The following is a 12,845-nucleotide window of genomic DNA, read 5'->3' on the forward strand; positions in this document are numbered from 1 at the left end:
TACGGCCCACACAGTCGTCGCCTGGTCTCAGCACAGTACCACATGTGAAAATTAGAAACGGTCGCCCTAGTGTCGCCAAGCCGGACTTCCGTCTTATTTCGGTAGTAATCGGAAGCACTCGGGCGTACGTGATCCAGTGACCAACGAGCACAGAATAACATAGTGTGCGCAATGCGCTGTCTGAGTACTGTGTTCGTTGGTTTAGATACATTGTGTGATAGTTTGCAGTAGTAGGTGTGGCGCAGTTGTCTTCCTTAAAGATGGACGAACAAGTGATAAGTTTAGTTCAACAACATGAATGCCTTTATATTTATTCTTCTTTTGTTGTAAAACAATGTACGCTGCGCAGGCAATAACTACGTCTTCTTCGTTCGGATCCATATCTCCAACCTGTGAGCACAGATGCAATGAACAAGGACCACATGCCCACAGCACAGTCGCAGCACAGTCCTACATGTGAAAAGACGGAGTAGGCGACACCGCCGTAGCACGGTCGAACCACAGCCGAAGCACAGTCCTACATGTGAAAACAGGCCTTTAGTCCATCACATTCTACCGTTGCAGACGTGATTTTCGGGTATCGCATGCAGTAGTAAAGGCTGAGCTTAACAATGAATATCCAGGAGGTTTTATCAGTGTCTTGGTTGCGTTGTGGAGGTTTTAGGAGGTACACAGAAACATGTGATGTTGAATGGCGGAATTTTTATTCTCCTCCCTAGCATTATTCCCTCTTAGTAAGTGGAACTTATATTTAACCTAATACGACCAACGGCGATCTCTGCCATCAACGTGTCGGTTGTGGTTTTGCCCGAATCCACGTCCTCATGGTACACTCTCTTGATATGGTAGTCCTAGGAAAGTCCAGGACCTGCACGAATTCAGAGATTGGCCGCGATCAAATGCGCTGTAGTCAGCTGTTACATGCCACGCCCTATTATTACATTCAACACGCCGAGCGCAGCGCCATTTGCCCGCTACGGCAGCAATATGTAATTCAGTTGCTCATGCGTGTATTTTGTATAGACTATAAAGATACAGCGAGAGGATGTGTTCAGAGGAACATGACAACGAATTTATTTCGGAAAACCGACACCGGATGCGTGATTCGGGCATGAAAGAACAGTGGAATACCGAGTGTGAGCTGTTCAGAAAATTTTAAAATATTGAACATTCGCCTTTGAAAAATCCGCCAACGGAACGCCACTGCGCGATCATTTTCAGTGAGCTGAAAGAAATTGATAGGACCTATTTTCAGAAAAAAAAACGGCGACCCCATTCTATGTCTGAAAAGGGTTTAATCGGCACGAAATCTTGTCTTCGTCTCACGCGTTTCGGCTCACCTCTTCCTGTTGGACGATAACCGATTTTCAAGAAATTTACGCCGTTGGAAAGAAGAAGGGAAGGACTTCACGATGACACTAAGAACGTCGAAATCGAATATGTAGTTCGGAAATTGACCCGACAAGTTCGGAACTCGAAAATATCACCTGGGTTCTCTACGTTGATTTGCGAAACCTAAGAATTCCCCGGGGATATTGTAGAAAAATACTAACGAAAGATAATTCTTGTTTTCTGTTGCAGGGAATACGAGAACGTTATCGGTTTTGCGTGCGAAGTCGTCCAGCGGGGATAAAAGGGGAAATCGTGATACGAGTTAACTTGTTCGATTTTTCGCTGCGCTTAAGACATGTGTGGGCGTATCTCCTGAAAGGTCAAAGCCGCAAGCATGGATTAGGAGTCAAAATATTTCAGATCGTTTTCGTAGTTCTTTACCAAGGTTGGTCACCTGCCGAGACTACCTGCTGAGGACAACTAAGTGAAGGGCTGAAGTATGAATGTGTGCGCGCCTGAGGATTAGTCTTTATTAAGAGTTTTTGCTATTAATTAGTTTTATTATTAACTTAGTAATGTATTTAAATTTATTCTCAATTCTATTAATTTTTTGTTTTAACTATTTTAAATATCTCAGTAATTTATTTATGATTTTGATTAGTATGTGGTTAAGTGGAAGAGGGGGGCCTCGAGCCCTAACTTCGCCACTGAAAAAGGCATAAATAAATAAATAAATAAATAAATAAATAAATAGTGATGGCCCGTGGTCAAAAATGGAAGCTTGATGACGGCGAATTTTGACTCTCCAGAAATGAGAAGATTGCGCAGTGGCGTTCCGTTGGCGGATTTTTCTAAATCGAATGTTCAGTATTTTTAAATTTTCAAAACAGTTTACATTCGGTATTCCACTGTTCTTTCATGCCCGAATCACGCATCCGGTGTCAGTGATGACTTCTTGATAACAACTGCGAGGTCTGTATCTACTCATATAATCCAGAATCATCTCCACAGAGCTCACGCATACTCAGGAGTTCCTTGGCGAGTATCTGCACGTATATCCTAACAACGTGGTGCTAGGTGCATATGGGTAAGGGAAAACATGAAATAGAACCTGGCATCTTCGCGTCAGATCTTCTTCACTTAATAAGTACAGAATTTGTCTAAAGCGTGACAATCGTCGGAGGAGGGTTGTGGAGAGAGTACGCCAGACTAATCATATATAGCATACCACGGATCCAGAAGTGAGACTGATGCGTTATGTTTTGGGTCGGCTTTATATACGGACGTCGGACGTAACTCATCGTCGTTAAGTACACCATAACATGTGTACAATACCGGAATTGAATCATCCAACCTATTTTTGGGCCATACTGACAAGAGGTTTGTTCTGTAAGACGGCAGTGCGTGTACGCGCAACTCCCGTCATATTAACATCTTATTCAGGGAGGCCCAAATTAATCTGACAGAATTTTCTGCGGTATCTGCTTGAATGATTCCCGTTGAACATACCCAGGGCCAGCTGAAACAGATCGTGTGGAAACGTAGGGGCCCATTTCTCACCCTGGACAGCCTCCGGAGGGCTGCTGTCGAAGAGTAGGTGGTACAAGGGTAGTCTCATCCTCCAGACGAGCAACATTTTACGAATGAGCAAAACATCCTTCAATGTACGGGATGAAGCAGTACTATACTGCGACGCAGATTGTGATTTCCAGGTTTGATAGATAGATGCACTATGCCAAATAGTGTAATGTAATGTTCACAGGTTTATGTGTATTCTTCAAAGCAATCATTACAGAAAAAAAGTGCATGTACTGTAGTTCCCATACTTTGTTGGATCATAAGCAACCTAGTACCTCAGCAATCTGAGTGGTGCAAAACATTTTTGAGGTGTGTATTACTTGGTAGTGTAAGACTGTAAACCTGGCCTGGAAGCGAAGGAGGTAGTTTGTATGGACCCATCGACGTTGCGCCTGCAAAAACCGCTATGTGACGATGTAAGAGAAATACTGACCCGCAACACAGATCCTCTGGGGACAGTCTGGAGATACAGATATTTTTACCTAATGCACGGATTTTGACGAAACTTCGTGGAAATGGCACCTAAAAAAGACGCATATCACGAAAATGTATTTTATATAAAATGAATAGTTTTGCCAAAAATATTTTTTGAAAATTTTAACTCATTTTATCATAAAATTTGAGATGTTAATGAAAAATTGTAATTAGGTAGATAATACTTCTTTAAAAAGCACTGTATATACATTTTTCTGTACATAGTTTATATAAGGATATTTATTGTACTAAAGTTTGTGTAATTTTTATGTTCTAAGATTTTGAATTTAAGAAAACCCTACTACTTGAAATAATTCTGCAATCAAAATTTCCCTACACATGTTTCCTAACATAACTGTGATACATGTACCATGCAAATTTTGTTACATTTGTCAGAGTATTATGGAAGAAAATGGGAACAATATGTAAAATTAGAATTGGCGGGAAATTTAAAGCAAAGCAGACGCCACGTCCATTTCTGCTATGTGCGGACTGGCAAACAAAGCATTACTAGTGTGATAAATTGTTTTAATTCAACGGAATAACTTCGTGACAAGAAAGAAGAAACTTAATCCCTTAAATTTTGGCCTTTTATTTTTTCCAAAATGACCAAAATATCTATTTTATATCCAAACTGTTCCCTTAGGAACGAGAATATTTGGAAGTTACTAAATAATGGCATGTGGCCTCTGAAGAGTTCTGGTGCAGGTCTTTCGAGTGGACACCTTGTAGGTGACCTGCGCCTCTTTGAGGACGCCACATCCGACCCGGTCGGGAATCGAACTCGAGACCTCTGGGCCAAACGCCAACATGCTAACAATATTTAGCCATGGAGCCGAACCTTTGAAGTTCACGGCACAATAATGAACCTTGGATGACAGATCCTTACGAGGCAGAGTTCTAAACTGAAATAATAAGTGATTAAAAACGTTTCCGTTTGAGGGCGTTGCTGCAGCGGACATGAAAGTAGCCCGACTGCGATGCGGGTGTATAAGCACGGACATATAGACAAAGGGATGGGTGTGGCAGTCGTGTCGTGCCAGGGTGCGTCCAAACAGGACCAGCGTGCTGTAATTCTGTTCTTGGCTGCCGAAGGACAAACACCGGTGAATATCCAGCGGAGATTGAACACTGTGTATGGGGCAGCACGTGTGTCAAAAACCACCGTTGTTGAATGGTGCACGAAGTTCCGTGTGGGCCACGTTTCGACACAAGAAGCCGGTCGATCTGGTAGGCCAGCCTCTTCTATAACGGACAACAACAACTCAAGTGGGGACACATTCGAGCACCCGCCCGGCAGTCCTGATCTCTCCCCGTGCGATTATTACGCCTTCAGTCCCCTCAAAAAGCCTTCAAGTGTTGACATTTTCTGTCGGACTAAGATGTGCAGCAGGACACGGTGTTTTACCGCACGGGGAACTTCAAACTGGTGCGTCAGTGGGATGAGTGCCTCAATACTGACGGCGATTTTGCCTGAATAGCATCCCGATTCAGGATTGTACGGTCATCGAACGGAAACTTTTTGATCGCCCCTCATATTTCACAAGCGGTTTCATGCTTCATGCTTTTATCTTTTTGTCTCGCTTAATGCTATCAATTTCACAACAAATAAGTCAAGCATTCTATTATAACTCCCATAATACAGTACACACTTTGCTTAATATAATATCAACAATACCTGCTGCGTTCCATTTTACGTATGAAATCCATGCTTTTTGTCAAGAGCTAATGAAAACATTGCTACCATGGTTCATTTGATACGATTCCATCTGCAGGAATTTCGACGTTCGTATGGATGAAAATATCATGTTTGAGGTGAGTATCAACAGTAATTAGAAGGCTGAATTCAATCATTTTTTCAACAGCATAATATGAAAGTTAATAGTTGCTACAAACCTAGACCATGGCAGTAGTTAACTTCGTTAGTGTTAGGCACTTCATATCTTAATCAGCTGCACTGCAGTTTTTTTGAGCGATATCGTGAGTTTATACTGATAAATTCAAATTATATTATCAAATAATGTATTCGAATAATAATTTATTGTGTTGTTAGTAACTTCGAGTTGGCAATAAAGAGGCGCATACTTCTTTCAGGCTGCTTACTTTAGTATTTCCAATCTGGACTCCTTGATTAGCACATGTTTGTAAGGTCGTGACATTTTTCATTTTCAAACCTTCGTGGGCCTTCCATTTCTTTTTCCAATGCATCCATTGTTCGAAGTATCGAATCTCTTCCTTTCTTCCCTGTTTAGAGTTTAGAAAGGATGTTTTCTTCTTCTACTTCCCCCAGAAATGATCATATTCTTAGGGGCAATGTAAACTAGTTCGAAGGAAATCGGTAGTTTGAATCTGACACGTAAACTTGTCTGCATTCGCAAACATTACCCTGTAATGGCGATGTAAACTCGTCTGGGTGCAAAAAGATATTATCTCTCTGTTTCACTCAGGATTCGTTTTAATGCTCTTCGCCTCTGTAGTGTAGAAGTTAGTGTGTTTAGCTTCCACCCCCGGAGGGCCGGGTTCGTTTCCCGGCTCTGCTACGAAATTCGAAAAGTGGTACGAGGGCTGGAACGGATCCCACTCAGCCTCGGAAGGTCAACTGAGTAGAGAGGGGTTCGATTCCCTCCTGAGCCATCCTCTAGTGGTTTTCCGTGGTTTCTCACTTCTCGTTTTAAATGCCGGGATGGTACCTAACGTTAGGTCACGGCCGCTTCCTTCCCTCTGCTTTGCTTATCCCTTCTAGTCTTCCCATTCCCCCATAAGGCCCCTGTTCAGCATAGCAGGTGAGGCCGTCTGGGCGAGGTATTGGTCCTCCTTCCCAGTTGTAAACTAAAGTTTCACCCTCCAGAACACTCCCCTTGAGGCGGTAGAGGTGGGATCCTGGGCTGAGTCCGAGGGAAAAACCAACCCTGGAAGGTAAACGGATTAAGATAGAATGAAAGAAAGAAAGATTATTTACTAACTTAAATTATTTTCGGTTGTTTAGTATGTACTGCATTTATTGAATTTTTGTATGAACCTCTTCTAGTGTTTTAGGAAGTAATGGTTGTAATTTTCTTGATGCATTTCACTTCTTTTTTAATTTTGGCTTTCGGTCTTAACGCCGTTTAGCCAGCTACAATTGTGTGTGTTTCTAATTATTAATTATGAATTGACTTGATGAATTGAACTTATACATTTAAGACGAACACAAACACCCAGCCCCCGGCCAGGAATCAAACCCGCGACCCCAGTGACTAAAGGCCAGCACGTCAACCAGTTAGCCAATGCATTTCACGTAACGCAGGAGAGATCTTCAGCTGGCAGTCCTTTCGTCTGTCTATTTATCAGTTCGTTTCGTGACACTGTCATCAGACTAACGAAAAAGTTCTCCACCGCTTTCCGTTTCAATGTTGCCGATAATAGGGTATGGTTTAATTTTGATCCATCAGAGTGCGTAAGCATGCGCAGCATTCTCCCGACATACTCTATTATCGTCTCCAATTTTATATCTAGTCGTCAGAGGTAAAATATCGTGATATTTCATTAGCTTAAAGGAGAACAGAATGAAGTTGCTGAGGCGCATATTTTACTACCTTTAAGGCAGGTCAAATCGACAGTTCTGACCGTAGTAAATTATCGTAAGAGCCAATACGATGAAGAGTGTGGAAAATGGCATACGGTTGAACCGTTTTATGAGCGCTTACCGTTGCTTATCGCTGGTTTCTCCTTATAAGGCCACGGCCGCATCCTTCCATTTCCTAGGCCTTTCCTCCCATCGTCGCCAAAGACATATCTGTGTCGGTGCGACGTAAAGCAAACAGCAAAAAAAAAAAAAAGTTTCTCCTTGCACATGCACTAGTGTCACATAGCTTATCTTCATTCCTGCGAAAGAAACACACACAGTAATTAACAAATAAGAAGGCACAAGTAAAACCTAATCAACCTGAAAAAAATCGTCGTCTCTGCATTTACGATAGTTCACCTCTTACGTCCAGACGTTTGGAATTAGCCCCACATTTACATGTCTTTTTCTCTACTGCGTAACTCCGAATCAAAAGGCTGCTTAAAATCATCTACTGTCAGTTTATTCATCTCCCTCTGACCCGTTAGCATAACCTCTGTCATGTTTGCCGGGCGAGTTGGCCGTGCGGCTAGCAGCGCGCAGCTGTGAGCTCGCATCCAGGAGATAGTGGGTTCGAACCGCACTGTCGGCAGCCCTGAAGACGGTTTTCCGTGGTTTCTCATTTTCACACCAGGCAAATGCTGGGGCTGTACCTTAAGGCCACGGTCGCTTCCTTCCCATTCCTAGATCTTTCCTGTCTCATCGTTGCCATAAGACCTACAGTAACTAGCAAAAATGTCACGTTTGCTTTCACACAACACTGTTACTACTCATTCGGCCACCAAGAAGGTTGGTTAATGGTATGCATTTGGTGGAAGACATAACATGTCGCCTTTTCTTAACTATAATACATAAAAGCAAAGCATAGTCATCTCTGTACAGGCAAAATGAAATGAAATGTAGTGCCGGGATATCCCAGGACGGGTTCGGCTCGCCAGGTGCAGGTCTTTCTATTTGACACCCATAGACGACCTGCGTGTCGTGATGAGGATGAAATGATGAAGACAACACATACACCCAGCCCTTGTGCCATTGGAATTAACCAATTAAGGTTAAAATCCCCGACCCGGCCGGGAATCGAACCAGGGACCCTCTGAACCGAAGGCCAGTACGCTAACCGTTCACCCAACGAGTCGACTCTGTACAGGCTATGAAGGCCCTTGGATGTTTGGAAGGTAAAGGCTTCCACTATGGAAGGTAAAGGCTTCCACTATCCTTAACCTCGGCACCTGATGGGGTAGAGTGGTTAGCTCTACGCCCGGCCACCTTTGCCCCCAGGAATTAACCTGGTACTCATTTTTGGTGTAGGCTGAGTGAACCTCCGGAAGTGGAAATCTCGTTTCTTAAATTTTACGACTTACTGACGGGATTTGAACCCACGTCCTTCCGGGCGATCCGAGCACGCCTTTACCGCCTCGGCCAGGCAGCCCCTAACTATAATACACAAGGGTATTAAATGCCATCTGTACGTAATTATTTTTAGTGAACACAGTATGTGTATATTTTATAGAACATTAACATCTCTTCTACAATTTCGGTGCCATGAGAACGGAATTGCACATAAATTAGCTTCTTATATTCCGTCCAAATTGCTCTTCAGTTTATAACGCGAGTAAACCCGATAATATAAACAGCTGTTTCACGTGGAAGGTATTTAAAGGAGAAATTTAACTGGCCCGAGTATAGTAAAGAAGGGTCGTAAAAAAAAAGTATGTTAGGTGATCTTCACGGTCTATAAACAGTAAGTTCTAAAATGAAACCTGGGAACCATTTTGTCACTCAGTAAACAGACGACATTTTCACTCTTTATGACTTATGTCTGATCGTGAACCGCATTGCAGCATGTCCTTTTACTTCTGATGAGATCAGAGAAATGCGATGACAAGCGAGCATGTATCAGGCTACGAAACTACCATCGTTTGAAACTGGAGGATCTTAATGCGGAGTTTATTCGCGTATCGCTTGCACTTTTCACGTGGAATACTTCCACATCAGGGGTTTCGAAATAGCGGCACGCGAGGGCTTTTAAAAAATATACATTTTAAGAAATGTGAATTAAGTTTATCAAGAAACTTCATACATCGTTCAAAAATGTATTATAGACCCAAGTCAGAACTAATTCACTCTTTAATCTTATTTCCTGTTTTTAAGTATTCACTTGGTTTGGATATATTATTTTTATTTAAAAAATTAAAATCCAAACTTCGTCGGAAAATAAGCCCTCACAAATGCCATTACAAAAATGGCTGTGGAATCCATACCAAATCTTGATCTCCATGTGAACCTCATTGGGGACTTTTTATGCAACGTAGCATTCAGTGGATACCAATAAATACTTAAATTGCATTGGTGTAGGAACCGGTTACAAGTCTTCGTTCTTTTCTAATTGGTAGAACTCGCGGGTACGGAGTGCTGCACACTCGAAGGAATTTTTAGGGAAGTATATTTCTGGGATTCCAGGCCCTCGCAACGGTGCATCACAGTTCCCTTCACACTAAATTGTCCTTTATGTTTTGTTTTGACTACATGATTAATTTGTTTGTCTTTATTTATTTTCATTTTGTAATTTGTCAAACATTAATTCAAATGAACTGACGTTGTTGGGTGCTCTTCTTCCAAGTTCAGTTGCCCTGGGTAGAATACTGTTTGTTTAATTTTCACTCTGTTATGCAACTGTATAATAGTGTTTTAAGCAACCTCAACCTCCGTTTCAATTGAACTATGCATATTATTTCGTACTAGTACCTGTGTTCTATTTGCGAAATTTTACGAAAATGATCCTATTATCGAAGTGCAGTCCGTGATCATGCCTAAGGTTTCCAGTGGGGCCCCTCAAGCCCCTACAAATTGGACACCCCAATTCTACAAGGCGTGCGACAACAGTTTCAGTATCTCACTGTATAGACGCAAGGCCTCTGAGTGCATGCGCCTGGTGCATGCACTGTGCACAGTGCAAAAGACGACTTTGCTTGGTTGACCAGAGTGCAGGCCCCCACTCCTCGATTTGGAGCAATAGCGCTGTCTCTTTCCCCACGCCTGTCTCGCTCGCTCCCCCTGTCTCCCTCTTTCTCACTTGCTCCGAGCCGAGATGAGCCGAGCTTAGCCGAGTAGCCCAGAGACGAAGCGTTATTCCGAGGCGAGCCGAGCGGGACCGATGCACTGTGCACAGTAACGCTGCGCCGCTGTATGCACGCGTGAATTTTGGGCGTTTGAGAGACTCTGGTATACAGGAAGGAACTGTGTCCCCAGCATTAGGAGTCTGACCTCTATATCATGGTGGTGGTAGTCAGAGGCGTAACGGACATGATACGGACCCGCCCGCAGAAAACAAAATAGGACCTCCTCAGATTAATTGTATAAAACCTATCAATAACACACATAACTTTAACTACAGCAGATACCTACAAATGCAATCTACACTGCGTGGCCAAAAGTCACGGGAAGAAGTGTCCCGTTAGAAAATGTGCCGTGTATGACACCTGAGCGTGCGACTAGCTGCGACGTAGCTCAGCAGTCTGTCGCAGACACCAGTGTCGTGAAGAAGGCAACACGGTGCGATTTAAGCGACTTTGAACGTAAGATGATCATCTTCGCACGCCGCATGGGAAGACCAGAGCTGTTTAACGAATTGGCATCACGTCGCCTCGACTGGGCGCTCGACGGGCTACTGTGTGTCAGATCAAGGCCCAGTTGAATGTTGTGAGTCACGAACCCATTTCTACCAGGACTGTAAGGAGGCAACTGCACCGCATAGACTGCATCGGCCGACGACCAACTCCTGTCCCTTTGGTGACACCTCGACACAGAGCGCAACGGTGTGCTGGGACCCGCGAACATCGGCAGTGGACCATGGAACAGTGGCGGAGTGTGGTATGGTCAAATGAATTCCGGTTCCAGTTTTATCGAGCTGATGGGCGCGTGAGAGTGTGGCGTATGCCCCATGAAACTATGGATCCTGCATGTCAACAAGGTTGTGTCCAGGCGGGTGGTGGCTCAGTTCTGGTTTGGGCGGCGTTCTCATGGTTGCAATTAGGCCCCATTGTCCGGCTGCAGGGCGCGCTGACAGGTGCACGCAAGGGAATGGGAAGGAAGCGGCCGTGGCCTTTATTAAGGTACAGCCGCAGCATTTGCCTGCTGTGAAAATGGGAAACAACGGAAAACAATATTCAGGGCTGCCGGCAGTGGGGTTCGAACCCATTATCTCCCGAATACTGGATACTGGCCACACTTACGCGACTCCAGCTATCGAGCTCGGTCTCATCGAAAGTAACAAGCTTACTATAATTGATTCTTGGGATTCAAAAAGTTTAGAGATGTTGAAGCATCATTGTCCGACTCCTTGGCTGAATGGTCATCGTTGAGGCCTTTGGTTCAGATGGTCCCAGGTTCGATTCCCTGACTGGTCGTGGATTTTAATCGTTTCTGATTAATTATTCTAAAACTCACGTCTTCATATTCGGACAACACACCACACTACCAAACATGCAATAGTGAATACATCCCTCCAAGTAGCGTTTGCGTCACGAAGGGCAGCCGGTTATAAACAAGGCCACATCCACATGTGCGATACCGTTCTCACCCGCGACCCCACAGGTGTGGGGTAAAGCAGCATAGGAAGAAGTAGTAGTACAGTATGTTTCAGTTCCTCGATATATTTATTTCCTTTTCTGTCGTTTTTCCCGCACCCTCGTTGGGTCGCTGGTGTGAACTGTCCTCCGCACCTGGACTTAACTCCGTTTAACGGCTGGATGCCATTCCTCATGGAGAGATGTATTCACCATTGCGTGCTCCTCTGGTGATTAGTAGCGTAGTGTTGCTTATCAATGAAGAGTTGTTTGTTGAGACAAACACCCAGTCCTCGACCCAGAGGAGCTAACCATACCCGGATAAAAGCTCCAACGCAGCCGGGAATCTAGCCCAGAAACCTGTCTTTTTACAATTTGTTTTATGTCGCTCCGACACAGAGGTCTTACGGCGACAGTGGGATACGAAAGGCTTAGGAGTGGGAAGGAAGCGGCCGTGGCCTTAATTAAGGTACTGCCCCCAGCATTTGCCTGGTGTGTAAACAGGAAACCACGGAAAACGATATTCAGGGCTGCCGACAGTTGGAATCGAACCCACTATCTCCCGGATACAAGCTCACAGCTGCGCGCCCCTAACCGCACCGCCAGCTCGCCCCAGATTCCTGTAAACCGAAGGTTGTGACGCTGATAACTCAGCCAAGAAGCTGGACAGCGCGCTGACATCTCTCTCATAAATAACTCACTGCATGACGGTGCACCTGAGAAAATTCCAATTCAGCTGTTTATTAATACTAGCGAGAACTGAGGACGAGGATATTTCAAGCCTCTATAATGGAACATTAACAGTCTTCACCCCGTGGTGGCTATGCAATTCCTAGACCAATAGGACTAATGAAAGTTAAACATACACCTGCAGACACGGATTGTCATGATTGTAACAGCAGTGGTGCCAATGAATTATACATCGGGCTGAAAATGTACATTTAGGTCCCATCCCGATCTTTCTAACCACACACCAGCCCTCTTGCCAATTTTCAAATTCAGACAGTACAGGGAAGCGAACCCGGGCATATTAGCACTATCTGTTACACTACGTAGGTGGCCGGGCTGAATCTAATCCACGAACTATGACAGTTTAACACCTAAATATTTACCATGTATAATAATAATAAGAATAATAATAATAATATTGTCTCTGGCACACTATACAGACATTTTGATTTGGCACCATTTAGACTAGTTTCGACGTTCCGTTTTATTCAGCCAGATCACAGAGAAATCAGAATTCTATTGGGCGACCTATTGTGGATATTTCAAGTAATTTTGATTAGTAA

General features: G+C 43.9%; 1 protein-coding gene across 1 annotated transcript in view; it reads left to right on the plus strand.

Moving 5' to 3' along the window:
- The window catches only part of LOC136875668 (uncharacterized), a 524,739-nt gene that overhangs the window by 338,887 nt on the left and 173,007 nt on the right, over window positions 1-12,845 (plus strand). The gene's annotated exons all lie outside the window — the stretch shown is intronic.

Source organism: Anabrus simplex, chromosome 6, assembly GCF_040414725.1.
Source record: "Anabrus simplex isolate iqAnaSimp1 chromosome 6, ASM4041472v1, whole genome shotgun sequence".
Classification (NCBI taxonomy): Eukaryota; Metazoa; Arthropoda; class Insecta; order Orthoptera; family Tettigoniidae; genus Anabrus; species Anabrus simplex.